This window comes from Mytilus californianus, unplaced genomic scaffold, assembly GCF_021869535.1.
Source record: "Mytilus californianus isolate M0D057914Y unplaced genomic scaffold, xbMytCali1.0.p SCAF_8, whole genome shotgun sequence".
NCBI classification, from domain to species: domain Eukaryota; kingdom Metazoa; phylum Mollusca; class Bivalvia; order Mytilida; family Mytilidae; genus Mytilus; species Mytilus californianus.
Genome location: NW_026262734.1, coordinates 85,670,164 through 85,697,009, shown reverse-complemented (window position 1 = coordinate 85,697,009; position 26,846 = coordinate 85,670,164). Strand labels below are relative to the sequence as shown.

General features: G+C 31.9%; 1 long non-coding RNA gene across 1 annotated transcript in view; it reads left to right on the top strand.

The window, feature by feature from the left end:
* The first annotated feature begins 1,710 nt into the window (after nt 1-1,710).
* LOC127711999 (uncharacterized) overlaps nt 1,711-26,846 on the top strand; it is a 70,652-nt gene continuing 45,516 nt past the window's right edge. The window contains exon 1 of the long non-coding RNA XR_007986921.1: nt 1,711-1,805. This is a non-coding gene — a long non-coding RNA (uncharacterized LOC127711999). The remainder of the gene's footprint in view (nt 1,806-26,846) is intronic.

Genomic DNA, 26,846 nt, shown 5'->3' with positions numbered 1-26,846 from the left:
CCTAGCATTCTACTTAACATAGTACTTTGATTCAAACAATATCAAGTGAAATTTGGCGAACTTTTTCTACAAAAACTAAATATGGAGCTTATGTAATTGAGAACGAACAACAATTACCTATGTTATATTTACTGAGACTAAACAAACTTGTACATTTATGTATTTTTAATAGTTGTCTGTTAAGAAAGTGAAATATTGTTGTAGTAAGTGTTAAATGAAACCAATTTAGTTTAACAACATTAATGAACTCTTTGTGATTCAGGTGGATTTTATGAATATAAATAACATATCTTACAGTTTTCGTTTATTTTATTTGTTTATGACATATCAGTTTGTCCTATGTAATTCTAACTAAACGTAAAATATGTAATAAAATAGATCAGGTTTTTATAACCACGTGTTCAAAAAGTTTTCACGAAAAAAATCCTTTTCTGTGGTTCTTTGTTAATCAAACCGCAATTTCAAGATTTCAATAACAGAAATTCATTAGTCAAGGGAATGTTCAGCTACAGAAACACACTTTAATGAATTGGTACGTTCATATAATAGGTCATTCATTTTCAAAATTTATTTGTTGAATATACATTCCACAGAATCTAATTGAAGGTGTTCAAATTTATGTTTTTATTATTCACTCAATGTTTTGTAACCCCCATTTATTTCCCCATTTATGCTGTATTCTTCCAATTGAACCTCTTTTAAAATAATTTTAACAAGGTAAGTGTCAAATTCATTTCAGATCCGTTTATGATTTGTATACTTTTATAGTCCTTAGGATTAGTTCTACTTATATATTTGATATCAATTATCCAATACATATTTTTCGTCAAAAACTGATTTTAAAATGTTTGGTTTTTGGATATCATGTGTGTGTAGTGATTGTGTTTCATGCATTGACACCCTATTCTTTTGTTTCTTTTCAGGTTTTTTTTTACAAATTCAACCAGCCCATCCCGTTAATTTCCAATAGTGTTGGATGCATTATGCATTACTGCTTGATCTAGACTGAATTATAAAAGTGACGTTAATTTGAATTTCATTCATTATTCTGAATAAAATTATTGTGTGATTTGCCTTTTGTTATTATGATATTAGAAAGAGTTGTTTTATTATGATCCTTATTATTTCTAGGATGGGAACACTGCATTTGACATAGCGGCAGAAGCAGAACATTTCGAAATAGTCAAACTGTTATTAGGAAGAACAACTATAGATCCAAGAAGAGTATATGAGGTATGTATTGTACTGCTTGAGATGATTTTCAATCGTTGCTTAAACGGCTCAGACAATGTCAGACCCAGTGTTCACACATCAGTATGTGTTTCCACCTTATAAAAAAACGAAATACCGAAGAGGAAAAAGGACTTACAGTAACCAAGAAGAAATCAAAGGCATCTACATTATCTGATTCTTTCAAACTCAGTAGATGGTAGACAGTGGTGGTTTTATAAAGAAAGAGTCAGGTGGGATCATCTTCAATTGGAAACAATCAAGTTGAATGTCCACAAATTATTACTAACATAATTTCATTTAATTTATACAGGTTACTTTTATAAAAAAATATTAAGAAAAAAAAATATCTCAATTATCTTATCTGTAACTTCTTTGTTATTAAATGTTGTCTTTTACAGAAGATATGTGAGGCTCATGAATGTTTTACCTTTTGTGTAAGTACTGGTAATATAATAAGATTTATTTTTCAGGATGAAAACAATGTCTTACACAAAGCTGCTAGAAGAGGAGAACTCGAATTGGTCGAATTGTTACTTGAAATATCAAATATAGATCCAAATCAAAGGAATAAGGTATGAGATTCATGGATTTCAATCCGTCGTAAACTTGCACCGTGTGAAGTGTTATGATCATAAAATCGTCTATGACAATCAGTCGATCAGTCTTAACCTTTAAATTTAGTCTAGACTGGTCTGAATCGTCCCATCTACCTCAATTATATATTGATCCTACAAAATTCCAGGTTATTTGGTAATTTGATTCTCTGCTGTCAGATTAAAGGATTTAATTAATAGGTAAAAAAAAGCTAGAATTTTCAGTTCTGATTAAATTCAGATAGTCACCTTTAACTATTCTATAACTTTTTCAAATCAACTTGGATTTTCACACATCTTTACAGCTATCTTAATTATACATTAAGATTAGAGAATGGCAAGTGTATAACCTTTAGTGCGAATGCAGTATTCAATTGAACTTTTGTAGTATCTTTCCGATGAGTAAATGTATAAAATGCCATAAAGGAAAAGAGTTAAGCCAATTAGTTAACCCTTTCCTTTTCCCACCGGTACAGCTTACATATGAGGCAAGTTTGAAAACATTTTTTACAATAACTCTTGTATCATCGAAATTCTTTAACGTACAGATGTGGTAAAGGGCGCAAATTTATCTTCATAATACCCGCTTTGTGACTAAATGTGATTCAAACTTTCATTATTATCTGTTGATGGTCGATATACCTCTTACTGAAAAAAATACTGCAAAGAATACTGTTTTTTTTTGGTTTTTTTTAGGGGGGTAAAAAAGTTTATTTTTAACAACTGTGCAGTGGACTTTGGAAGACAAATGTCAGAACAATAGAAATAACTTGTACACTAGTAAAAAATGTAATTTCTAGTGTACCAGCGCAATTAGAAACCTAAGGTGCGCTAACAATTCTTATAATTTTTTACAGAAATTATTGAAAAAGTTACTAAAACCGCTTCAATATCCTGAAATATTTTTAACGAAGTTGAAATTTAATTTAACCTTATTTTACTGTCTATTTTAAAAAAGAAAACCAATTACATACAGAAAAACTTATATTTCTGTTTGTAGTCTTGTATGTTTTTTTAATATTTGTTTACTGATATGTTTTGGAGTTAAGTATGACATCAATTTCACTTAACTAGTATACATGTTTGTTAGGGGCAAGCTGAAACCCTCCTTCGGGTGCGGGATTTTCTCGTTGTGTTGAAAACCCATTGATGGCCTTCGGCTGTTTTCTGCTCTTTTGTCGGGTTGGTGTCTCATTGAAACTTTCCCCATTGTCCCACTCATTTTTATGTAAGTTTCAAAAGATAGTATGTACCCAGATGCTACCCCGCCCACCTTTTTTCCTTTTAGCTTGATTGGGCTCGGCTTTAACATGTTGAATGAACACGTTTTAGACAAAAATGTAACTAGTGACTTTTGGAAAGATATCACGTGGCCTACAAAAACCCGAATTATCTTAAAATTTTATTTTTTGGGAATATTCGATCAATTATCTTTCATATGAGTCCAATATGGCAAGTTTTTACACTTCTAATTAAGGTGCAAACTTCAAAAGTATTCGGACACATACTTTGATTCATACAGTTGTATAAATGTCTCATATCTTTTGTGTGCCCTAGTGTCCATGGTTATCAGCCGTATCTATATAATTCGCAAAATGTACTATCGACTGTCGAATTTGACTCCGACCACTAACCTATGTTTACACCGGAATTGGATTTCGGTCTTCTCGAATTCTCTTTAAAAAAAAATGTTTGTAGCAATTAAAGATTTGTTTATATAATATATATGTTCCTAAAACAGACAGAGTTGTTTCTGGATCATCTATTGTTTCTATTTCAAGACCTACTCATAACTTACACAGACTTATTAGCTAGTTTTTTCAATAAAAAGGTAAAGAGTAGAAAAACACCACTTCATGCAACCTTCATGCTACCGGAAGTCGTGAATTGATATAATTTATCATGGTAATAAAGGCTGAAAGTCTTCGTCCATTGGCATCTGATAATAAGCTATTGTCAAATCAGGTCCTGAATAAATTTCGGCATTAAATTTTCCTAAAGCATCAAATACATTATCTATAAGAGGCAGGGGATGCTGCTGAAAAATGATTGATTTATTAAGTGAACGAAAAGCAATACGTAATATCAAGATGTTGTCTCTTTAACATATGCTCGCTAGTGGGTTCGTCTGTTATATTCTATTCAAGAAGAAGTTCCTGCCTTTGAATTTCTTGTTTATTAGCTTGCCATGTACTATAAAGATGGGATTTAACAGGCGAGCCATTTCCGGTATTACATTAACGCGTATATCTCTGATATCTCTAAATTGATTGCAAACACATTACTATTTGGTTAAAATTTAATTTTTTATCTTTTTTTTTTGTTTTTGTTTGTCTGACAAACCAGCTTTTGGTTAACATGATAAATCAAATTGAATATCTCTTTGATTTGAATTGGTTTATATATAATTTAAGGTGGAACAGTGGATTTATGTTTTTCGATTTTTGATTAAACATCTATCTATTAGAAAAAAACTTGTTCTTAAATTATTTGAGTGGTTCCGATAAATAATGTAGATGCAGCCATGCGTATTAAAAACTAACACACACATTTCTGATCGTTTTTCGAGGAGTTCATGGATTTATGTAAACCCTAGCAAAACATACTGTTACTTTTATTAAAATGAATGTAATGAATCTTTAATTCAAGATAAACACTTTTTTTTTTAACAAAAACTGTTCCTTAGATCATTCGATGTCTTTAAGCTGGTGTAATATTTTTTTTTTTCATTGATAGCGTATATCGTCGAAAAAGTGTTCAGAAGTAGTTTAATTTTAATTTCACAAAAAAATTAACTGGGTTTAGACATTCATGCATATTTGTAACAAAGAGTTTATATAGTGTTTTTTCTCTCTCGATTTTCACGATTTGAACAACTGTTTTCAACAATGTGTGTCCTGTTCAAAGCAGAAATTAAAACAGGCCCAGATTGCTATTGTGGTTGCATTCTCATAGTAGATATACAAACTTTAGAAAAAAAATTGGATTGTGTTACACAGATATCAAACGATACCATTAACTGGTCATTGGACCCTATTTTAACAAAACCCATTGTAGTCAAAACATCTACGAAATGATGTTTGAGGCTGATTTTGATACGGAATTGGTTGTCAATAGTTTTGATTGGCATCTTATTTAATCTTTGACGTGGAGGCTGTTTTAGAGGTGCCCTTTACCTACTTGATTGATACATTGATTGATTTGGTGCTCTTATGGTATAATGAATTGTCTGTTGTTTGTAAAGACGTAGGATAATCGGATTGTCAGTTGGCCAACATTCAATGAAACAAAAGTAAAAATAAATATTTTACTAAAACTGAACTGAACAAAATCAAACAAAACTTAACACAATTACAACATGGAAATGAACACAAATAAATGTACATGCAAATGAAAGTATGATTACAAACAAACAAAAGTCACAATTCAAACATAATACACACAACAAAAATGTTACTTGTAAAAATTAAAACAAATCAGCAAAATGTTTCATTACAGCTACTACCATACACTCTGTTTGTGGTCAAGATCTAGGATATAACCTTTATCTTCCGGTTTCTCAAATAAAACAGAACTATCAAACAATGTACACCAACTTCCGGTATATCAAACACCAACTTCAGGTTAAGCTAAAAACAACTTCTGTATACGCAAAATACATAATTTCTGCAACATAACATAAATACTGGCTGTTGTATGATACGTTAAGCTAAACCTTGTATTTGGGAAGATCTGTGTCAATAAATGGGACGTACGTTGTCTAACTATTGTCGCTTCAAAACTGAGCATAAAACTGCATGGTCAAACCCCCGAGCAAATTCATTATATTGTCCTGTGAAACTCCATATCCTGAACCGACAATTTTGAGGTATCACCAAATATATTACTGAACTGCAGCAGACTAAACGTCTGTTCACATCAAAATCTAGGTGTGCTCTGCCTAACCACTTTACCTGTATAAAAAACCATGTGCCACCTGTCACATGATTTACCTGGCGCGTAAATTAATGAGTGGGGTGTAAATCAGGTTGCAATTTATACATACCGTTATAAGCCATGACTGTAAGATAGTGAGCTACATTCCATGAATTACAATTTATGAATAATAATTAATAAAGAATAAACATTACATAACACAGTTCGTCACATACGTCCCCCTTTAGAAGACTAAACTATGATTCAGTCCAGCCAACAACAACGAACTTCCAAAATTAATCTGAAATTGATACCTCAATATATACATAGATACAAAATATACACATCAGAAGCTAATAACTGCTCAGGGGTCAAACTTCGTCGCACCTAGAAAGCGCATCTACTGCTAGATCCCTGTGTAATCGTGTACCTAAGCTCTTGTGAAAATAAACTCCAGCGAAGTAAACGCTGGTTGCTGGTTTTCATCCTGTAAAGCCACTGCAAAGGTGCATGGTCACTGAAAATGGTAAATTCACTACCCTCAAAATATACCCTCAATGTCTCTACCGCCCACACAATAGCATAACATTCCTTTTCGATGACTGGATAGTTACATTCTGCACCACGAAGCTTCCTACTGATAAAAATAACTGAATGTCTGCCATCTTCAAATTCCTGCTCCAAATCAGCACCGAGACCAAACTGTGAAGCATCTGTCTGTAAAATAATTTTTCTATTTTAGTCAAGGCTTCTCAAAACTGAATCTTTACAAGTTGCATGCTGCAATGCGTCAAAAGACCTCTGGTGTATATCTAACCATTTGACCTTGTTAGGTACATTTTTCTTGATAAGACATAACAACCAGCTGCACAAATTGTGTTTAATAAAATCTGAACGAATCTTCTCTTATTTAGTACGATTTCCTAGGTGAAAATGAAGTTTTGCTACAAATGGAAAATTAATGTTCAAGTATGTGGATCAGGCTACACTTTAGAGGTATTCGTGATGCTCAGTCTTAAATTTTTATGTAGAGTTCTAAATGTTGTCGTTTGATTTAGTTTTATCCATTGTATTGTCGGTTTTGTATTTTCTGCTTCTTTTTAAAGTGTTATTTCAGATTCTTTTTTGAATTTTCATGCAATGTATATGTCATACTTCGATGTTATAGACCGAGGTATGTTACGATAGGTAAATTACGTCAAGTATTGTCATTTTATTAAACATCTGTACTAAACCATTATATTTGAGTGAAGTTCTATTTCTTTAACGGATTTGTTATTATACTCTTTTTTTCACGGATCGAGAATAAAGCAAAACTTGAAGGGTAGAGATCTGAAATAACAACTTAACATCGCCATATTTCTGTGTATCTGTTTCAAATCAGCAACCTGTAAAATATATGTCCCAAGTCACATGTGTTTATGTTGATCGTTTTTAGGCGTATGTTTCTGTGGTATATCTTTGATTGCCTTACCTGTGAAATTTATTATGATTTGACTAAACAATTAGCTTGGAAATATTGCCCAATTTTAAGTTTGACATATGGTATTGTTACTGTCAATATGTTGTTGTTTAGTTGCTGTTTCATTGACATATACACTGCTTCAATTTTAATCGTGTAAACTAATCTCAACATTATCATTCATTAATGATGAATTGTGTCGTATTTGTTGTGTTTATATTGGAAAACACATGTTTAAGTAATTTGATGGTAAAAGTAAGACCAGTGGTGACAGTTTTGTCTGCAAAAATTAGAATATAACTAGTATGGCTATGTAATGTTTGTAATGGAATCATGTTTGTAATGGAATCGTGTTTATAATGCCATATCTCAACAGTCACAAACAAGGAATGTTATCTTTGATTTTCCTAATGCTGATTATTACTCTATTAATTAATTGCCTTATTTAGAAAAATGAAGTAAATACTTGTGTATGATTTCCAATTATTTGTCATCATTTAAAAGGTAACTGGTGTGCGTGCATTGCGAAGCTTAAATAGATATAAGAAAATGTGGTATGAGTGCCAATGAGACAACTCTCCATTTAAGTCACAATTTGTAATAGTAAACCATTATAGGTCAAAGTAAGGCCTGTAACATGGAGCCTCGGCTCACACCGAACAGCAAGCTATAAAGGGCCCCAACAATGACTAGTGTAAAACCATTCAAACAGTAAAACCAACGGTCTAATCTATATAAAAAAAGAGAAACGCGAAACACTTATGAACCCCATCAACAAACGACAATCACCGAACATCAGGTTCCTGACTTAGGACAGGTTTATTATAAAGTAAATTATTATAAGGTTACATCTAAAAGAAACAGCCTTTTGATGTCCACATAATGTTACTATTATTATAGGTACCAACTCTTCCCAATATACATTTAAGGAAAAAAGGTTTATGCCTCAAATTCAAAAGATTGCTACGTATTCTATAAAATTTTCCAAATACATATTAATATTAAGATTTCTATTATGTTTAAATAAAAAAGAAGATAAGAAGCAGAAAATGCAGAAGTGATATATTTGTGTTATCATTATACCATATTTACACTCGACTGCACCTTCAATTTGAATACTTGTATGTAGTCTTTTCATAGCTGTCCATGTACTTTAACACAGAACAGTCATATAACTTATTTGCTACGATGTACAGTCTTCTGTAATCACCATATATGGGTTCTTTTTTTCATGTATTTTGGTTTGTCTGCCATCTCCTATACACAAAAACGCATTTGCTGAAAGATAGGTCTGCGTAAAATGCAATTTTGGGAAATTATACTTACGAGATTATCTTCACATCAAGTTTCGCTCCTACTAACAGCTGTACAGAAAATGACAAAATAAATTTCACTATCTTTATGCACACTTACATGACTTACGTTGCTTATGAATAGCTAAACATTTTTAAAACATTTCTTTTTCTTTACCAGTGGCGGATCCAGAGGGGGCGTAGAGGGCGTACGCCCCCCCCCCCTTTGCTTGCACTATTTTTTTGTTTTTTTTGGTAAAATTATTAATCAGACTATACTTCGTGAACTGTGCAATTTCCCGTGTATTTAATTTTTATGCGACAATTCTTTACTTATAAAGATATTTTTCGCTCGTATTTACTGTAATATATTATTGATTATGTCAAAGTCATGTGATTCGCTACGGTGGAGTTGACCAGTACGTCGAAAAAACGTCGCTCAGTTATTTTGATATTCAAATTACAGTAACACATTGCTTGGGCTGAGGATGACAAGCATGACGCCTTCAAAGCGACAAAGGATTGATCAAGAACGTATTGACTTCTATTTCACAATTCCACCCAACAGAAAGTAATACTCTAGTACACTCTCGCGAAAAAAAAGTTCCACAGCAATATTGGTTACCTACGTTACCTACGAAAAAATGTTCAACCCCACACGCCCAAGACCATTAATAACATTGCCGAATAATCCCCAGTCAGTAAGCTCTAGATAGATTTAAAGTCTAAGGTACGGACCATTTGATTTGATTTTTTTTTTGGGGGGGAGGGGGTTGCATGTAAATCCCATATCTGACCAGAATGTCTGTTTCGCCGAACTGTTATACTGAATACTTTTTTCAAGGCCCGACTGCAACCTACCTGCTGGGTGTGGTCTTTTTGTATCCATTTGTCGACCGTCATTCACAACTTCATTGTCATTTAAGCTCATTCGTAGCCTATGGTTGATTTGGAACCCCTCACTTCCCTTGCCAGTTGGGTGAAACATTTCAACTAAACATTTGGATATAAATTGCTTGCTTGTCTTTCTACGTGTCGGTCGTATTGTAAATTTCATTGAATAGCCGTATATCTTGTTTACCACAAGAAATCTGTGAGGTTATGCTAACTAACCATACAACAAACGAGAATTTTCTATGTCCATTTTTTACTGACAAATCCCACATCAAATATATTAGTACATAGCTTTGGATCCATCCAATCATTTTATAATAGACAATAAATGGGGAGAATACGGCATCAAAAATGTCCAACCTTTACACTTTAACTATAAAATATACATTTCAGGAAAAGGTCAAAAATTTTTTTCAAGTTTTCAAGTGTATGGATTTCTCTGAAATTGTACTGCAAGGTACCATACCACAAAGGGAAGGCTTGGATTGATTTTGGGGGTAATTGCCTCAAAATTTAGGAATTAGTTTTAGAAAAATGTTTTAAAAAACTTAATCTTCTACGCCCCTCCTTTCCAAAATCCTGGATCCGCCCCTGTTTACTATGCGCTGGCAAGTGTATACCGGGAATTCCTTTCCAATATTAAAAATAATTGATGCTATATAAAACAATGAAATGAATTCTTCTGTATTGTTTGACGCATTCGGTTAAGTTCATGCGATTTCTCCAGTTTGTGTTTTGTAACTTTGATTTGTGTTCTTAATCAATAAATTAAATTTGAACATCGGGAAGTTTCTGTTAATTATGATAGGCTATGGTATAAAAATGGGCAAAACAGATACATAATTACAATAATTTAATGAAGGTGAAATAACATAAACCCATGCATTTGTATTTGAAATTAATCATTTAATTCGAAAAGTATAATACAGTAAATCCTGACCGTATACCGAGATAATTATTTACCCAAGGAATTAGTTTTCTTTTACAAATTAACTATTTCAACTTCGATGGATAACACACTTACACATATGCATGTATCCCACAGCAATGGGACGACATTTACTCCAATTTGTGCGAATTAAGCAAAGGCGTTGAAAGAGAACAGACAAAAATAGAAATATAACACAAATTACCATGCATTGCAATGACGTTTGAAAATTCATATTTGACAACTAAATGCATGGAATACGATATCAAGCTAAGATAATTGTTTTTATTGATGGATTGTTCATGTGATACTGTTCGTGGCAATTGAAATAATTCGTATTCAAATTATAAAGAAAAAGGTACAGATATTGAAAAGATATAAATCAAACGACCGAGTTAAACAGCAATGTTTACCTCAATAACAAAAGAACCTACAATACATATACTGTAATATTTTGTCCGACCAACCAGTATTGTTCAGTGAATTTAATTTAAAAGTGTGTGGTTCAAGATTTTTGGAGTTTTATATTTTTGTCAAACAAAGTCGACAACAAATATAGAAAGCGGATAATTGTAATTATTTAGGTGAACATTCTTACAAAAGATTTACACTCCTCTCAAATATTTGCATATTTCAATAAATGCTTAAATCGATTTCTGCTATTTCACAATCCAAGATGACAGAAGAAACCAGATCTAAATTAGTTGTCTAAATTATTAACATGTGAATAAAAAAAATCAACTGAGACCCAAAGGATGACTTGGTGTTAGAAATATTGTTTGTTTGTGTTCTTCTTCCCGACCGGCAGTAACACCGTTGAACAAGTGGGGCATCAATGTTGATGTACGGAATAAATGAATTCGTTGCCACGTCTCGTTATAATGGGGACATGCAATCCGTTATTCTTGTGCTGAGAGAATGTTACGCTCTCTGCCTGTTAAAGAACATTTGTGACAACTCTTTGAGGGTGGCCATGTTGCAAAGCCAAATGAGTTTCCCTATATAGCATACTAAGTGGAAGTTCAAATTTTCAATTCTTATCTACATCGACTTATATTGCAGGACATTCATTGGATTAAGACTTTATCAAACCAAATTGACTTTATCAGACAAAAATCTGGCTACTTGTGGTGGGTGCTAGGATGACTCTCTATGTTTCCAAATTCTGACAAAAGTTGCAGGGTGAAAGTGATATAATAAATCTTTGACTTAACTAGAAACACAAAGAAAAACATCTTGGCCTCTTGTCGATTCGGCAAAAAGGTATTCCGTAGCATTTCAAAGCAAACGTTCTCTGAAAGCTGACCTCAAATTTTAATGTAAAAGAGATAACGTGTGAACATTCTCATTATGACTATTTAACACCCACGAATGAGTTTGCTGTGAACAATGACACCTTTCTTTTTGAGAACGGTGATACTCTTTTACACGCTGCTGTTCGTGGAGGAAATCACGAAATAGTCAAATTGTTATTACAAAGAACAAGTATAGATCCTACTGAAAAAAATTAGGTAAAAGGTGTAATATTTTCCTAAATTGCAATCCTATGTCAGCTGTTTTTTCAATTAAAACGCCTAAAAAACTTTAATGTTAACGTTCAATAAGGTTGTCAACATTCTATGTATACTAACTTTCCAATTTTATAAAGACTTCAAGGGTAAAAGGAAGCTTAGTTCCAGAACCAAAGAAATGATAACATATGTATATCGGGTCAACGTGTCCGTTTTTTTTGTAAGTTCTTTGAGATGTCATTTATTTACTTGAATAAATATGTAGATTAAGGTTGATAGAGGGAGGGGGTCTACATTAAAATCAATAGATTTTTTTTTTTACTAATTTGCCAAAAGTTTATATCATGATGTTTTTATATTTAAGAATACGAAGTTCTGATCTTGAGAATATTTTTAGTAAAGTGTGTGCGAAATAGTCAGATTTTGTAACGATTATATCTAACAAGACTAGTTTTTTGGAGAGAGAAAAAAAAAAGAAAGATAAGATATCAAAAGAAAACTCTTCTAATATGTTTTTAGAAAATAAAAATGACACGTGAAAGACTCGTTTTCATGCTACAAAATAAAATAGGTAAATTAGTACATATTTCTTTTTTAAAGTCAGACTGTTTGAGTAATCTTCCCTTATATGGCAAAATTGAAAACAATGAATCATACAAAAAATGTGTTAAACAAGGTCGAAAACAAATATATAAAACGCATAATTGTAATCATTTAGGTGAACATTCTTACAAATGAATAACACTCCTCTCTAAATATTTGCATATTTCATTAAATGCTTAAATCGATTGTCTTCTGCTATTTCACTATCCAAGATGACAGAAGGCACCCGATTTATCTTAGTTGTCTACATTCAAAGGAGGATTGAAATGAATTTTGAACCCTACATCTATATTTACTAAGTGAGATAGAGGTACATGTTTGTAAAAGCAACGTGAATCCATCAAAAAAGTTTTGCTTAACTATACAATGTAGACAAATTGGGTATACGTGATTTAAGTCTAATTGTATGTTATACGTGTACTTTGTCGTTGAGGGAGATGTGTATTAATTATGTTTTGATTTGATACATTTCATGATTGCAGACGCTATGTATGTTAAAATTGTATAGAATGATACGGTGTTTTGTTAATCTTCATTCGATTGCGTATTGGGGACACTATGCTTAATGTCCTACTTTAACTTTAACATTTGATTTGTTCCCCCTTGGTATCCTTTCATTTATTTATAAAGTACAATACAATAAATGTATTGGTCTGCTGAACTACTAGACAATTGATATCTAACTCTTACATGTATAACCTTAACGATGTAAACTCACTTGTAATGTTTGAACATGATATCTAGCCGAGAGCATTGTATCAGTCTATTCAAACACACTCCCACTTCTGCCAATCCAAAACTGGTTACCCTTTTTTTTAAAAAGCAAATTAGATCTTCTGCAGCTAATTGAATGTGTTACAGTCAAACCTGGGTAAACTGGACCCTGAATAAACATAATTCCTGTCTATTCCGGCCGAAAATAGAAGTTTCATTTTTCCCCTTTAAAGTCTTTGTAAAAAAACTCCTTGTAAACTGAACACTGTGTATTCCGAATTCCAGTCTTATTATGCAGTCCCAATACTCTTAATTACATTAACAATTACCTGTCAAAACCGACATGCAATCAAAACATATTTGTTTATACAAGATAGTTTTTCAGGATAATCAATTAGCAAGGTGTTAAACCATGAACCTACAGTAGACTCATTGAGCTTTATTATTAAAGCAGTATTAAGTTTTAATTAAAATAAACTAAAACAAACGCCGAATATATCTCTGATAGAACTTAACTTGTAACTCTAATAAATTTTCAAATCCCGGAGTAAGAAATTTACATCGTGTTTTCAAAATGCTGGGTTCCCTGTATTGAACCCCGAAACAAATGACCTGATAATGAAAAAGACCCTGATGACGACATTCCATTGTCGAGTTTATGGATATCGTACATTGTGCGACAATATTTCGATCATGATGAAATTTTGTTTGTTAAAATTCTTGCTTTTTAATTGGCTATACCAACATAGGAAATGAACGATGGAAGTAAAACGAAACTCTCGTCGAACAATTCAAACAATGCGAGGATTATGATGCAAATGAAAAGAAGAACTTAAAATGAAACTGAAACTGACGAGTCAGACAATGATGTTACCGAGGTCGATTTGACATACGAAAATATGTAAAAAAAATCGGAGGACAACCAAAATTTCTGAAATTTCTAAAGCCAATGAATGCAAAGACTCAAAACAATGATCATGCGTAGTTAAATGGTGAAAGACAGGAACACTTGTAATGTCCATGTCACAATGTCTTCACAGAAATCATGACATAACTTTTAATAAATAGTTTATTACGATATTTCTATTTATTAGTTTACAATTTAGAATGAGACAGAACTTTTACATGCAAGATATCTGACGTCACAAGTCAATAACAGAAACCTGAATAAACCGACCCACTGTCCAAACCGGCCCCTTTTCACAGTCCCATAGCCGGCCGGTTTATACAGGTTTTACTGTAATAAGATGATAAAAATAGAACACGAAAATATTGAATGCGTATGATGAAAAATGGTCTCGACGTACACAAAATATAGGGATCATTCTATCTATCCGGGAATATAGGGCTAAAATGAAGAAGAAAAAATAAAGTTGAAAGAGGAAAGCATCAGGATATATAGATAAATACAAATAATAATTTTTGTAAATTAAAATAAAAAGGGTCGATGTTGGCCAACTGGGGCGAAACATAAAAATCTTTAAATGTATGTTAAACAGTAAAAACTGCACATCTCTTATTTCTTTAAAGCTACACAAAACTTTTGTTGGTGATGATTATTATTTTGTATCTTTGATACCAGTGTTAGAAAAATCATAGATACACATTCCTTGTTTTTTGTAAAGAAATATTTGTCTTTGTGACAAACAACACTGATTACTGTTGGATTCATTTATTTTCTCGTGTATCAATTTTCGTAGATTGAGGAAAGCTTGCATTTTCGTGGATATTTATTTCGTGGTATTGACTATCTCTACAGACAAAGCCTATAGAACATTTGGTATTCGCTAAACATTTGAATTCGTGGTTCACCTGTACCCACGAAACCCACAAAAATTGGTATCTAACGAATAATAATGAATCCACAGTAATACAACAATTACACTTAAATCAAAATCCTAATATTAATGTACTTTTTTTAATCAATAACATGTTCGTTGTGTTAAGTAGATTGATATGTCATCAGACAATCGGTATTCCAAAAGGAACCAATGAGATGTCAGATTGTGACATTTCCCTCAATATGGATTTTCATGGCGGGTGGCCTTTGTATAACAAGAAATGCTTACTCTACCCGAAACACCCGATCTAGCTCCATTTAGAGTTGATAAGATTCTCTCATTTTTTTGTGTTTTATCTTGATTTGAATGTTCTTAATGAATGTATGATTTTTTTTAGCATCATTAACTGCTGTTTGCTTACAACTTGAATTTATATTTATCACACACGGAAGACTCATGAAAAATGCGGTTTTTGACAAATTTGAAATGCGAAATTTGCAATATCAACGTATTACCGAGATTACAAAACAGTCAAAAGATAACTGTCGACCGATAAAAGAAAATTGCAAAAAACACAAATGGATTCCATCTACTGTTGTAAAAGATTTGAAATTAAAACCGATACTTGCAAGCTTTTATTGGGAAAATCATAGACTAAGTTATTTATTAGAATTTTTTCTCTAATAATTATTGGCGACGCATTAAATATGATAGACTATTTACTGAAAAAGGAACAACAGATGCATAATTAGAATAATTTGATGAAGGTGAAATAACATAAACCCATGCCTTTGTATTTAAAATTAATCAAAGACATTTGATTCGATAAAGTATCACATAATACATCCAGACCGTATACCGAGATAATTCTTCTTACAATTTTATAATTAACTATTTCAACTTCGATGGAAAACAAACTCACATCAATGCATGTATCCCACAGCAACGGGACGACATTTACTCCAATTATTGAGAATTATGCAATGACGTTTAAAGAGAACAGATTGAATTAGAAATATTTCACAAATTGCCAAGCATTGCAATGACGTTTGAAAATGCATATTTGACAACTGAATACATGGAATACGATATCACGCTAATATAATTGTTTTAATTGATGGATTGATCATGTGATACTATTTGTGGCAATTAGAATATTTGGTATTCAATTTATAAAGAAATGGTACAGATATTGAAAAAGATATAATTCAAACGACCGATTAAAACAGCAATGTTTACCTCATTAACAAAATCAGCTACAACACACATACTGTAATATTTTGCCCGACCAAACAGCATTTTCCAGTGAATTTAATAAACATGGCATTCAAAAGACTAGAAATAAAACACAAAATAACTGCAAGAGTGCTGCATTTTACATAAACAAGAACAAATCAGATCATGTTATTGCATTTGCATGACAAAGTTAATTTGCTGTGCGGAAATTTTTTCAATAACTTATTGTTTCATCTTATTCGTATATATTTTTTTTTATCATCAATCGGTGCACAATCTTGTATGTACATAAACCAGACGAAAAATTTTAGAAACCCCAAAAAAAGGTCTAATGAAAAGATAACATATGTAAAAAGAAGAGAACATCTGTTGATGTCGAGTTTCATTACAAATAAAGCACCAACAATCACGTTTTCCCTTAACAATCTTTGTTGAATACTTAAACCGGTTTTACCTCTGATATATTCAGACGAAAAATTTAAAAACCCCACAAAAGTTCCAATGGAAAGATAATATATGCAAAAAGAAGAGAACATCTGTTGATGTCGAGTTTCATTACAAATAAAGCACCAACAATCACGTTTGCCATTTACAATCTTTGTTGAGCACTCCAACCGGTTTTACCTCTATAATATTCATTGATGTCAATTATGTGTGTTGTCAACAATTGATCGGCGTTATAGTAGAATTGAGTTAAAGGTCACGTTGAAACGTAATCTTACAGCACAAATCTTGTTAATTGTATGCCCTTTTGAAAGTTGGTTTCTTTTCTTTTCTATTTATGTTGACATAATATAAAACTATAGCAGTGTGAATAAAGATAACACGTGGATACTGATTTCCAGCACATGTTTCTATATATTTGCTAAAGCTAATTTAAAAAAAAATCCGCGAGTTTTTTTTTTTTATGGCATGCTAGTTTGTCCTATGGTATAATAACTATACTTAGAATATGTAATAAAATAGAAGCACGTGTTCAAATAGTTTTCACGAAAAAAATCCTTTTCTGTGGTTCTTTTTGATGATAATGATGTTGTAATTGAAAACATATCGTGACTTTAACTGACCGAGTATATAAGACAAACCAGAATATCGTGTGCAGATACTCGTCCCTACTCTGACCGTATTTGATGCAGATAAACATTGATAAATGCAGAAAATCATCGCGGACGGTACAATTTACAAATTCTCAATTTAATCTGCGAACAGTGATTAATACACGACTAAGTTTGTTTCTTCATCAGGCCACGTTAATATTGGGTGATTTTTTCGTCGTCAGTTTGTTTTGATTCACTTCAAAGGATATTTCGACGTTTGCTTATTTTTTTTGAAATAATATAATTTCATAACAGAATCAATGGTTTATATGTACAGTTCTAGGTTACTTTTAGCGTCTTCACCTACATAAACGAACAACCAACCAGTAGTAGTAACACGACATTTCATCTAATGACATTTTGTGAATGCATTCAACGTTCATATTGCAACAATTGATAACAGAAATTCATTAGTCAAGGGACTGTTCAGTTACAGAAACATACTTTAATGACTTGGACGTTCATATGATAGGTCATCCAATGCTAAAATTAATTTGTTGAATATACATTCTATAGAATCTATTTTAAGGTGTTCAAATTTATTTTTTTATTTTTCTCTCAATGTTTTGTAACCCCCTGTATTTCCCCAGGTATGATGTATTCTTCAAATTGAACCTCTTTTAAAATATATTTAAAAGGTAGGTGATAAATTCATTTCAGATTCGTTTATGTCTTGTATACTTTTATAGTCCTTAGCATTAGTTCTACTTATATATTTCATATCAATTATCCAAACACATATTTTTCTTCAAAAAACTAATTTTAAAATGTTTGGATTTTTGAATATCATGTGTGTGTAGCGATTGTGTTTCGTGCATTGATATCCCCCTCCTTTTGTTTCTATTCAGATTTTTTTACAAATCCACTTAATTTCCAATAGTGTTGGATGCATTATGCATTACTGCTTAATCTAGTAATTTTAAAAGTGATGCTAATTTGAATTTCGTCCATTATTCTGAATTAAATAAGTGTGTGATTTGCCTTTTATTATTAAAAGATTAAAAAGAGTTGTTGTCTTTTTAATATTATTACACCAGGGTTTTCGATATCACAAACTAGTCAAAACATTTACTAAATTTTATCATCGGTACATTGACATCATTCGTAAATATAAATCAACATGCAGACATCTTATACGTTCAGGTATTTCAAAGAAATGTGGTGACAGTTTTGTCTGCAAAGATTATTATATAACTAGTATGGCTATGTTATGTTTGCAATGGAATCGTGTTTAGAATGCCATATCGCAAGTGTATATACTATATACAAGTATTCGAATCGAAGGAACAGTCGAGTGTAAATATGGTATAATGATAACACAAATATATAACTTTTGCACCTTCTGCTTCTAATCTTCTTCTTTTTTAAACAAAATAGAAATCTTAATATTAATATGTATTTGGACAATCTTATAGAATACGTCGATATTTGAATTTGAGGCATAATCGTCTTTTCCTTAAATGTATATTGAGAAGTGTTAGTACATATAATACTAGTAACATTATGTGGACATCAAAAGTGCTGTTTCTTTTAGATGTATACCTTTTAATAATTTAATTTAAAATGCATCTGTCCTAAGTCAGGAACCTGATGTTCAGTGATTGTCGTCTGTTACAAATTATGACTTGGATGGAGAGTTGTCTAGTTGGCACTCATACCACATCTTCTTATATCTATTTAAGCTTCTCAATGCACGCACATCAGTTACCTTTTAAATGATGACAAATGATTGGAAATCATACACAAGTCTTTACTTCATTTTTCTAAATAGGGTAAATAATTAATAGAGTAATAATCAGCATTAGGAAAATTAAAGATAACATTTCTTGTTTGTGACTGTTGAGATATGGCATTATAAACACGATTTGTTACAAACATAACATAGCCATACTAGTTATATTATAATCTTTGCAGACAAAACTGTCACAACTGGTCTTACTTTTACCATCAAATTACTTAAACATGTGTTTTCCAATATAAACACAACAAATACGACACAATTTATCATCAATGGATGATAATGTTGAGATTAGTTTATACGGTTAAAAGCGAAGCAGTGTAAATGTCAAAGGAAACAGCAACTAAACGACAACATATAGACAGTAACAATACCATATGTAAATGCGTTTCCCTCGGTTTTAGTTTGTAACTCGGATTTGTTTTTTCCTCAATCGATTTATGACTTTTGAACACCGGTATACTACTGTTGCCTTTATTCGTTCCATTGATGTGGGATACATGCATATGTGTAAGTTTGTTTTCCATCGAAGTTGAAAAAGTCAATTTGTAAAAGAAAACTAATTTCTCGGGTAAAGAATTATCGTAGCTTTTACTAGCAGCTGTACATTTTGAAAAAAACAAATTCATATTTTTTATACACACTTACTTTGCGTACGAATACCAAAAACTTTTGAAAGCATTTCTCTACTATGCGCTGGCAAGTTTATACCGAAAATTCCTTTCCAATATTTATAATAATTGATGCTATATAAAACAATGAAATGAATTCTTCTGTATTAATCGACGCATTCGGTTAAATTCATGCGATTTCTCCAGTTTGTGTTTTGAACTTTGATTTGACTTCTTAATCAATTAATGAAATTTGAACATCGGGAAGCTACTGTTAAATGTGATAGGCTATCTACTAAAAAACGGCAAAACAGATACATACTTAGAATAATTTGATGTATTTGAAATTAATCATTTGATTCGAAAAGTATAACACAGTACATCCAGAACCGTATACCGAGATAATTCTTTACCCGAGGAATTATATTTCTTTTACAAATTAACTATTTCAACTTCGATGGATAACACACTTACACATATGCATGTATCCCACAGCAATGGGACGACATTTACTCCAATTTGTGCAAACTATGCAATTAGGTTTAAAGAAAACAGAATTAATTAGAAATATTACACAAATTGCCATGCTTTGCAAAGACGTTTGAACATACATATTTGACAACTGAATATATGGAATACGATATCAATCTAAGATAATTGTTTTAATTGATGGATTGATCATGTGATACTATTTGTGGCAATTAAAATATTTGGTATTCAAATTATAAATTTTTTTACAGATATTGAAAAAGATATAATTTAAACGACCGATTAAAACAGCAATGTTTACCTCATTAACAAAAACAACTACAATACACACTATAATATTTTGCCCGACCAAACAGCATTTTCCAGTGAATTTAATAAACATGGCATTCAAATGACCAGAAAAAAAAAAACACAAAACAACTGCAAGAGTGCTGCATTTTACATAAATGAAGGCAACAGTAGTATACCGCTGTTCAAAAGTCATAAATCGATTGATAGAAAACAAATCCGGGTTCCAAACTAAAACTGAGAAAAACACATCAACTATAAGAGGAAAACAACGTTACAACAGAACACTGACGTGTAACAAAAAACAAACGACAATGCAACATACATAGAAACGAACTATTAGATAACAACTGCCATATTCCTGACTTAGTACAGGACATTTTATGAAAAAAATGGTGGGTTGATCCTGGTTTTGTGGCTAGCCAAACTTTGCGCAATATTAAATATACTGCTAAAATGACAACACTACATGATGGGAATACAGTACAAATAAATGCAAGAACACTCAGGACAGAGAAATACATAAGTAAATACTATAATAGTACAATTTGACATGTTAACCACAGATTAAAAAAGAAAAAAATCATATCATATTATTGCATTTGGATGACAAACTAAGGTAATTTGCCTTGCAGAAATATTTTTAATAATATATTATTTCATTTTATTCGTATGTAATTATTTGTATCAGCAATCGGCGCCCACATCTTGTATCTACAAAAACCAGCCGAACATTTTTAGAAACCTCACAAAAAGACCTTTGAAAAGATAACCTATGTACAAAGACGGAAAATCTGATGATGTCGAGTTTCATTTCAAATAAAGCACCATCAATACGATTTTCCATGCACAGTATCATTTGGGCACTCCAAACCGGTTTTTACCTCTGATATATTTAGACATAATTTTTTTGAAACCCCACAAAGTCGAATGAAAAGATAACATATGCAAAAAGAAGATAACATCTGTTAATGTCGTGTTTCATTTCAAATAAAGCAACAACAATCACGTTTTCCATAAACAATCTTTGTTGAGCACTCCAACCGGTTTTACCTCTAATATTTCATTAATGTCAATTATGTGTGTTGTCAACAATCATGACAATTGTTCAACGTTATAGAAGAAGTAAGTTAAAGGTTACTTTAAAACGTTATCTTACAGCATAAAGCTGCTTAATTGTGTGCACTTTTCTATTTCTGTTGACATAATATAAAACTATAACAGAATGAATAAAGTTAACACGTGGATACTGATTTCCGGCCCATATTTCTATTTATTTGCTAAAGCTACATGTTATTGTTTTGAAAAAAAAAAAAACGCGACTTTTATTTGTTTATGGCATGCCAGTGTCTCTTATGTAATAATAACTATACTAAGAATATGTAATGAATAAGATAAGATTTTATGAAGCACGTGTTCAAAAGTTTTCACGAACAAAAATCCTTTTCTGTAGTTCTGTTTTAATCAAACCGCAAATTTCAATATTGATGTTGACAAGTAGATGAATATAATGACATGCTTGTAAATGTTGTATTTTAATACATATCGTGACTGTAACTGACCGATAATATAAGACAAACAAAAGCATCGTGTGCAGAGTGTCGTCCCTACTCTGACCGTATTTGATGCAGATAAATGCAGAAAGTCATCGTTGACAGACACAATTTAAAAATTCTCAATTTAATCTGAGAACAGTGATTAATGCCCGACTAAGTTTGTTTCTTCTTCAGGCCACGTTAATCTTGGGTAATTGTTTCGTCGTCAGTTTGTTTTGATTCATTTCAAAAGGATATTTCGACGTGTGTTAATTTGTCTAAAATAATATAATTTCATAACATGATCAATGGTTTACACGACAGTTCTTTGTTACTTTTAGCGTCTTCGTCTTCATAAATTAACATTCAACTTGTGGTAGCTACACGACATTTCATCTTGAGGTAGCTGCACGACATTTCATCTTGTGGCATTTTGTGAATACATTCAACGTCCATATTTCAACAAGATTGCATTGTAATGTCAAGTATCTGTCTTATGCCAGATTGTCATTCAACATCATGAATAATACCGAATAACAGAAATTCATTAGTCAAGGGAATGTCCAGCTACAAAAACATACTTTACTGATTAGGACGTTCATATGATAGGTCATTCATTGTTAAAGTGTATTTTGTGAATATACATTCTATAGATTCTAATTTCAGGTGTTCAAATTTATGTTTTTATCCTTCACTCTATGTTTTGTAAACCCCCCTTTATTTCCCCAGGTATGCTGTATTCTTCCAATTGAACCTCTTTTAAAATATTTCTAACAAGGTGGGTGTCAAATTCATTTCACATCCGTTATTGTTTTTTATACTTTCATAGTCCTTAGCATTAGTTCTACTTATATATTTTATATGAATTATCTAAACACATATTTTTCGCCAAAATCTAATGTTAAAATGTTTTGTTTTTGGATATCATGTGTGTGTAGTGATTGTGTTTCGTGCATTGAAACCACCATTTTTCTGTTTCTTTTTAGTTTTTTTTTAACTAATCCAACCAGCCCATCACGTCATTTCCAATAGTGTTGGATGCATTATGAATTACTGCTTGATCTAGACTACAATAATGAAATTAATGTTAATTTGAATTTCATTCATTATTCTGAATTTAATTATTGTGTGATTTGCCTTTTATTATTAAAAGATTTGTTGTCTTATTATGAACAACGGGGATTAGACAAACTATTCTAAAATCTGTATTTTTAGTGACGCATTAACCCAATTTCATTTCGTCATCAAACAGCGTAAATTCGTGGCAACAGACACATTCCGCCGGCAATAGTATGACTGTACATTTTGTACATGAACATCAATAAGTGTTAAATTGGCGAGGGTTGTTTTTAATATCCTGCTCTCTGGAATTTTCTGTAGCTTTCATTTGTTGGAGTTCCTCTTCAGTGTACTCTGGTTCTAGTGTGTCCCAAATTGACCGCACTCGTCAAAATCTGCCTCACTTGGGGGGGGGGGGGGGGGGGCTTGATACACTTTTAGTACTTTCACTCTTTGGACTAGATATTTTAGCTCTGATAGTATAGATTTATTTAAAGAGCCTTTAACAAAACTAGTTTTTCGTATAAAACAATCATTTCCAATCATAAGAAGACGAAAAACTTGAGAAAAATTTAATTGAATTGACATCTTTTGATCTCGAAAAAAGTAAGCTGGAAAATAAATATTTTTATAATATAATAAGCTTGCGTATTTATGACACATGTGATGCCGTTATTGAAATAACAGGTAATCGATGCAAATTAAGACTTTTTGTACGTGACTTTTTTGTCTGTGACTTTTGCCCTGTGACTTTCTGTCCGTTTAACGAGTCCGCACGCTGATTACACACGGATTAAAAAAAATAATGCATTTATCTTCGTATTTTTTCGATTCCATTCAAATAAGGCAATTTGACCTTAGATTATTTCTATAATGTTTTTAAACATCTTTGTTCAAATAGCTTAAGTATTTAAACGTTGTGATATAGGAAATATTTCACTGTTACAAAACAATATTTATCGGTCATAGTTTTTAAAATTTTCCTTTGATTTTTGATATTTTTGTGATAATTTTTCATATCAGGATATTCCAATGCTATATGGGTTTCGCGTTCGAGTAGAAAGATAATATCTGACGTTAAAAGCATACATCGATCATTTGTCGTTTACACCATAAAATAGCGATAAACATATAACATTTACAAATGGTATTAAAACTTTGAGTATTTACATCGGCTACATCTGATCTCAGGGCTGTCATGTTGTCTTCTTTGCAAAAAATACAATTTGGATTATTAAAAAGGACTTTTTTTAAAAAGTACTTGTACATTTAATATGTATATTTCTTGTACACTTTTATAACGGCAACACACATGCTCTTTTCGTGACTATCAAAAGCTGTTGGGATATCTCTGCTCAATCAGTTTTTTTTTATCTCAACATAAAATTACAACCCATTATTTTGTTACCCTTTGAATCTATATTAGTTCTATTGAGTGAATACATATCCTGAGATCCGCATAAACTATTACAGCAATAATTAAACGAACGAAGGAACACATGAGTGATAAGATTATGCAAATCATATAGATTGCATAGTTGCATATCAAAAATGTTGTAGAACATTAAGTTTTGTTTGCAACTTGCATAGAGAGAATGTTTTAGACTGTCTAATATACGGTTATTCATGAAAAACAAAAACATAAACTAATTAAGTCTTAAATATGACGGGTGTATTCTCTCTTTTGTGTACCCTTCCGGAGCACCTAAGACATCCACCAGTTTTATTTGGTGACGTTCGTGTTTCTCAATCTTTAGTTTTCTATGTTTGGTAAAACTGTGTTATTTTTTGTCAATTTGTTGTCTACGGCTATTGAGTTTGAATATCCATGTAGTATCTTCCACCTATGTTTTGAGTCAACACAAAGGGTGCATGACTTAACTCTTATTATGTTGTTTTCACTGTTGGTCAAAACGTCTATACATATCTTCCTATGGGACTAGTCTTAACCTTTTAAAAATTTTAGCTTGGAGTAGACTTGATGACAGCTTTCCAAGTTAACTTAGTTAATTTAGATCAGAAAACATGTTAACTTCATCAGATCATGCTGACTTTTACTAATAAATTTGGTGTTTACCCCAGTGGTTGTATCTCTTTTCTTTACGTAGTACATTCACTGGTGTCAAATTGATCATGATAACTGCAGTTACCACGATCCAACTATTGCGGAGGTAGAAATAAGTAAAATCGTTTTCTGCTATTTTCTCAATGTAAACGTGTTGTTTTCAAAAATTACTTAGCCGTCATGTTGATCTATACGGTTTTGTTGAGCGTGTGCGTTATAAATAGAAAATATGGCCTCGTTACCGAAATAATAGCCATTGAATATTTTAGGAAGATAATCGAAAAAGAACTCCAAGAAAAGATAATGGTAACGTTTGGAAAATTCACTTCAAAAACAATCGTAATTGAGAATATTTCAATGATAATAGTTGCTGATTTTGATAAAAAAAAAAAAGGAAAAAATTGTGTCATAACAACAACGAACGTGATAGTGCTACGTCATTTTTTTTTCCAACATACCTCAATAGACATCTTAATATGGTATGAAATTATTATGCACACAACTTTTCCAATCTTTCCAAAACAGATTTGATCACTTTATAAGCCTGAATTTAGATTGTTTACAAATTTATGCAAAGAAATGAATCAGACAGGTATAGTTGTTTAACTTTGCAAATAAAAATAAGAAGATGTGGTATTTTTGCCCATGAGACAACTATCCATCATAGACCAAAAGAACGTATATGCAAGCAACTACAGGTCATTGTACGGCCTTCGACAATGTGTAAAACTCACAGAAAGAGCTAGCGACAACCACTAAGTTACAGTCTCCTGACTTGGGACAAGCGCATACAGAATGTATCATGAATAAACATGAATAAGAGCGCTAGTCTCCTTTTTATGAAGAAGCATCTCTTTTAATCCCATATTTCGTTTTCTACTTATTTTTTTCTGTATGCTCTCTTCTAAGTTTTAATTAAACTTCTAATATCTACCTCTCCTCCCCCTCACCCCCCCCCCCTTCCAAAAAAAAATAAGACAAAAAACATCACAAGGGGGACTAGGTAATAGAAATATGGACACCCTTCTTCCGACCGGCAGTAAAAACCTTGTCAAAATTGGGCGTCAGTTTTGGCTTGCGGTATTTTTTTGTTCTCGTTCTGAACCAGCATGAAATATTTGCCACTGGATTTGAAAAGACCAACAATCAATAAATCAATCTTACATCAGCTGTCATTAAAGGCATCCAGTTTTTTTCACATTCAGCATTTTTAATCGAAACCGCATCTGAAGCAGAACAATTGGTACCGTCAATGTTATAACTACCTCCCGGCCGTAAGGCAGAAAGCTTTGTTAGTAGACTATCAGTCCCCGGGTATTTTACCTGCACAGTAGCCACTTATAAGTAACTAGCATTAAATTACGGATATTTTTTTTATTGCTTATACAAAAATTAAGAAACGAAATAACTCCTTCGTGCAAAGCTCAGATTCATTGTCCGTATTTGTCCGTATTTGAGAAAATTGGTGCAGTTAAACTTATAACTGCTACCGGGTCGACATCTCTGTTACTGACTGTAAGTCCAAGAGAGTATCACCAGCGAAGTTGCCAGTACTTTGGGCACACACAAACGGTTATTGATTGATCGATTATTCTTTCTTATAAAACTTTAAATTATTTAAATTAAGGAATACATGTACATTTTCTTTTTCTTTAAGTATACAATATACCAATCAATATTTAACGTAAATTTTAACTTGTGGAATATATAGAATATAGTATACAAAGCAAAAAGTAAATTAGCTGAAGATAATCATTTATTCACTAATTATTGTGACACTATCAAACTGTTAATCAATATGC